The following is a 6,000-nucleotide window of genomic DNA, read 5'->3' on the forward strand; positions in this document are numbered from 1 at the left end:
GTGCCCTGAGACTCGTTGTTCTTTGACGGGTTGGCTTATGTTTTTGGGTTCTTCTCCCGTCTCATGGAAGACCAAAAAGCAGTCCACCGTCTCGTTGTCATCCGCTGAAGCGGAATATCGTGCTCTTCGTGCCATTACTTGTGAAGTTAAGTGGCTCAAGGGTTTACTAGAGGATTTGGGCGTGTCACATCCTACGCCAGGTGAGATTTTTAGTGATAGTAAGTCAGCCTTACACATTGCTTAGAATCCGGTATTTCATGAGCGTACGAAACATATTGAGATCGACTGTCACTTCGTTCATGATGCCATTAAGTTGGGACTCATTGCGCCATCACATGTTTCTACTACTGTTCAGTTAGCCGATGTTCTAACCAAAGCACTAGGAGTGTCTCAGTTCATGTCATTGGTTCACAAGTTGGGCATTTTAAACCCGTATGCTCCAACTTGGGGGGGTAGGGGGTAATAAGATTATTATACGGGTCTTATGTACTAAGCCCGTATCTATGTTTTTTTGTATTGGGCTGTGAGCCTAACCCTAATATGTAATGTATATATACTATATAGATTGGAATGAGAAATGGAAGAGGCAGATTATTGATTCATTTGTTTAGCAGATGTTCAGTTCCCTTTTTAAAACAACATAGAATGGAGGCACAACTTGCTTTGTCTATTAACGACACAATCCAAAAAGTAGGTTTAAGGTTTCTAAATGTCTTTACTTCAAAACATATGCCAACTCGGTTACCTTGAGTAATTCTTATATGTCATAGAGCGATTGAAGTGCGAATTTAGACCCGAGCGATTGAAGTGCGAATTTCGACCCGAAAATCGTGGACAACCTTCAAAACTAGCAACGGCGATCTCCGTAATGTGAAAATAGTTTTAGTTAAATACTTGTCTAATAGGGTCATTATCTTTAAATGACTGTCGGATGTTCAGTTCTCTTTTAAAACAAAATAAAATGGAAAATAATACATTTTCGTCTATAAATGACACGATCCGAAAAGTAGGATTAAGTTCTCAAAATGTCTTTACTTCAAAGCATATGCCAATTCGAATCTATGAGTCATTTTTTTATTTCTTAGAAGAATTGTAGTGCGAATTTCGAGACATTTTATTCCAAGTCCCAATTAACGCGAAAATTGTGGATAATAAGTAATAACCTTCTAATCAGCGCTTTTCGGCGATTTTCAGAATTCGGAAATAATTTTTGCTGAATTCAATATGCATGGGGCCATTATGTGTTGGTATGACTATCGAAAGTTCACTTTTTTCTATTAAAACATGTAAAACATGAAAAGAACTCATAAGATTTTAGTCGAAGAATAACTCTTCATACCCCTTATTGTATTAATCAATAAGGCCATTTACAAAGAACTCTTTGTAACCCAAGTTTGAGAATTCTCATATTATACTACCTAGGCTCTTTCTCACAATTTTTGCATACAATAAATAAGCAGTTTTTGTAATAAACTATTAATATTAGTCAATATAAGAAAAACTCTACCTTCTTCGATAAGAAACGAACATCCTAGTATCCCTACTATGTCTAGAACTCTAGTCCTATTTTTCTATAATAAGCCTATTTCTTAACAAAACATAGAATGAAGCATACAATGGAGAATACAATTTGTTTCGTTTATTAACGACGCGATCTAAAAAGCAGGTTTATTGTCTCTAAATGTATCGGTTTCAAACCATATGTCAATTCGGTTACTCTGAGTCATTTTTATATGTTATAGACGGATTGTAGTTTGAATTTCGAGACACTTTGTTCTCTAAATGTATCTGTTTCAAATCAACGCTATTCGATGATCATCCGAATCTGGAACGATTTTTTCTTGATACTTATCTATAAGGCTATTATGTTATTTACTGTCGGATGTTCAGTGCAACGTAGAATAGAGAATATAACTTGTTTCATCTAATAATGACACTACAAAATCTCATTATAGACGGCACATATCCGTCTATAACTAAAGACGGGTCAAATACAATACCACATTCCTAATAGGACAAGCAATAAATGAGGTGGTGGAGGCAAAAAATGTCACCACTTTCAAGCTAATTGACTCGTCTTTAGCTATAGACGGATATATCCGTCTCTAGCAAAACTAGCGGTAATGACACAATCTAAATAGTAAGGCTAAATGTCTCTATTTCAAACAAAACAATGTCAAACCATATACACATGTTCGGTTAGCCAGAAAGTACGTATTATGTTAAAGATCTTTATTAGAATTCCAAAACCTCTGATAACACGTACATATGTTTTCACTTAAACATCACACCAAGGCCTATGATAGGTTGAATTGGAATTTCATTAGAGCTACTCTTTCAAAAATGGGATTTCCGGTGGGTCTTATTGCTATTATTATGAAATGTGTTACTTCCGTTTCTTATGAATTACTCCTCAATGGTGTTCCTACAAATAAGATCAAGCCGCAATGTGGATTACGTCAAGGAGATCCGCTATCCCCATATATTTTTGTGTTGTGTTCGGAAGTTTTGTCTCAGAATATTATATTTGAGACAAAACTCGGTAACATCAATGGTATTAAAATTAGTCGACGAGGGGAAGCGGTCTCCCATCTCTTGTTTGCCGATGATTCTATATTTTCATGGAAGGTAGTCCGCAAGTTTGCTCAAATCTTAAAAGTATTATTAAGCGGTATTGTAAAGCTTTAGATCAAGTGATTAACGACAAAAAATCGGCTATCATTGTAAGCCCATAGTCCAGTTTGCATTTTGCTAGAAAGTGTTTCAAGATTTTTAACGTGTCCCCAAAGGCTACTATGGGTACTTATCTAGCTACTCCGACGGATATTGGTATTCAGGACTGTGGAAAATCGAAAAAAGATATTTTCAATTGCCTCATCGATAATATTCAGAAGAGAGTTTCTTCTTGGAATGGTATTCTGCTATCTCCGGCTGGACGACTCACGCTTATTTATTCTATCCTTTCATCACTTTCAACCTACTTTCTATCGGTTTTTAAAATTCTGGTAAGTGTGACGAGGAAGATTGATTCCTTATTGTCGCAATTCTGGTGGAAGGGTAATAGGAAATCTGGGGGTATCCACTAGTGCAGCAAACTTTTCTTGAGCCAACCTAAAGGACTTGGTGGTATTGGTATTCGCAACATCTCCTGCTTTAATCAAGCCCTCCTCGCGAAAGTTGGGTGGAACATTCTTAGAAAATAAAATTCTCTATTAGCTCGTACCATTGGTTCAAAATATAAACTCTCTTGGGATAATTGTGGGGCTGAGTTCTCCCATAAACGATCGAATTTGACGTGGATTGGAAAAGGTGTTCTTTGGGGCATCGCTCTTTTTGCTGGAGATTGGGCCTGGCAAGTTGGGAGGTGGTCTGAGCTTTCAGTTTGGAATTCTAATTGGATGAATGGAGGAAAACCTTCTCCTAACAGCGATAATCTATTAGATACTAATCCGTCACTACTGAATCTTAAAGTTAAAAATCTAATCAATAGTGATGGATCGTGGAATATTAACATGATTTATAACTTTTTCGCGGAGAATGATATTACAACTATTTTGGCCATCCCAATTAGCCCTAGTTTTGATAAGGATTGGGCTTATTGGACCAAAGATCCTAAGGGAGATTACTCGGTTAAACGAGGCTACTATAAAGCTTGGTTGCCGTACTGGAATCGTATGGCCTCGGCCAAAGATCTCACTAGGATCTCCCCCTCTTGCAGAAGCTTTATGAAAAAACATTTGTGGCACTTGCCTGGTCCAAAGGTTTGGATTACCCTCCTTTGGAAAATTCTTACTAATTCTATAGCTGTTGGAAAAGAATTTCAAAAAAGGAGCTTGGATGGTGTTTGTGTATGTTTTCTTTGTGATCATATGGAGATAGAAACGTTGGAGCATTTATTCAGGGATTGTACCTTTCCTACAAGAATTTGGAGGGGTAGTCACTTGGGTATTAACTCTAGACAAAGACATGACCTATGTCTCCAAGATTGGATTATCAATTGGCTTTCTCTCATGCTAAAAATGAGTGATCCCAATGAGGTAATTGTTTCGTTCCTTTGTACGTTGTGGACTATTTGGCGTGCTAGGAATAAAGCTGCCCTGGGGGAGCATTCCTTTTCGTTGAAAGGTGTCATTGGCATTTATGAAGACTCTCTATCTAAAGCCATCACGGCCAACAACAATCAGTCTAAGTCTTTGACTAGCATAGTCTCGGATGATGATCTTGATTGCGACCTCTTAAATCTCAGAAAAGGATACAAGTATAAGCTTATTGGTATCAGCTACAACTGTTCCCAAACTACCATCCATGTGGACGCTGCTTGGAAGGATGATAAAAGTACGAGACTTGGATGGTACGTCAACTCTGGGAATACTCAATCTTATTTCTGTACCAAAGATGGACTATTCTCTCTCTCAGCGGATCAAGCGGAAGCTGCGGCTATTCTGCAAGCCCTTAAATGGGCGCTAGGAAGAAATATATACCATATTACTATCTTCTCTGACTGCTTACAGGTGCTCGTTCAAATAATGGATAATTCGAAGATTGGCTTGAAGACTAAAGTTCTGGTGACAGACATCCTTAACTTATGCTCTATGTTCCATTGTATTTCTTTTTGTTTTATTCCTAGAAAGTACAATAAAATGGCTCATAATCTAGCCCAAAGAGCCGTCAATATGTAAACTCACTCTTGCTAATTGTCAAAAAAAAAAAAAAAAAAAAAACAATTAACAATTGCTCAAACACAATGTTATTTCAACCAAGCCAACAATACTTCTAAGTTCTAACTAGTTTTGTAACCCGTGCAAATGCACGGAATTCCTTCTAGTTCACTATTCAAATAAATCACTTACGGAGTACAAGATAAAAATTCATTAGATTCAACAGTTGGTTTTACTTGCTGAAGACGGATAGTGCGCCTCACACAATAACGCAAGTGGGAGGGCAAGTGGGGGAAAATGGAGCATCCTATGGATAGTGCCATTTGCATATTGTAAGAGGGGCACTATCTATTTTCAGCTTGTGACGGATAGTGTTCGTCTTCGATTTTGTGTAGATTCAAAGTAGTTGAAAGGAAATATGTGTCGGTGTAAGTTGAGACATATAATAATAATAATATGCTTTTAATCAACCCACTACCCAAAAGCATGACTCACACTCGGCCATATACAAGTGTGGTTTTTCATAGTCTCTACTCAGTCTAGTTGTGACTTGTGAGGTTCACCATTTTCACAGAGAAGTGACTTGGAAGATCAACATTTGGAACAACTTGCTCTCACCAAGGAGCTGCCTCGAGTTCCGTTTTCGTCTAATGCAAAAGGATATAGTTAGTATTCTGTTTTCTTTCTCATTTTGTTGGGAAATTATAGTTGCATGTTTTAGACGAAAAAAAATTAATGAAACACAAATTAAATCACAAACAATTACCGAAGTTGTTGTCAGCAAACACCAACCTACATATATTGTATTGTAGTAGGTCGTCTCTCAATAAGTTGATTGAGAGACCAAATACAAATTGATGGAAAAATGGTACCAAAAGTAATAAAATAGATACATTATACGTGTACAATAAAATGAGATACTAATAAAAATGGTAACAATATATGATAAAATATGCATAATTGTTGTGAAAATATGTACTGAATAAAGGAGACATTTTGATACACAAGCAATAATTAAGAAGGTACGAAAAATACATAAAAGAGTATGATAAAAGTGGTCTCTCATAACTTATTGAGATACCTTGTATTAAAATATGTCATCTTATCCATCGTCTTCAACCAAACGCTTTGGTGTACAGGCTTTACACAATAAAACAAAACCAACTAATGACAATTTTCTATTCTTATTCATAGATTGTGACATAATCATCATAATTTCATTACTCTAGTGGAGAGTGGAGACAAATAACAGGTTTGTTGATGAGAACGATGATTTGCTTCGGACCTTCCAACAACCTAACCTACTAACACACTTTACATAATACGTAGTTACGTACCTCAT

The sequence above is a fragment of the Silene latifolia genome, chromosome Y, assembly GCF_048544455.1.
Source record: "Silene latifolia isolate original U9 population chromosome Y, ASM4854445v1, whole genome shotgun sequence".
Lineage (NCBI taxonomy): Eukaryota > Viridiplantae > Streptophyta > Magnoliopsida > Caryophyllales > Caryophyllaceae > Silene > Silene latifolia.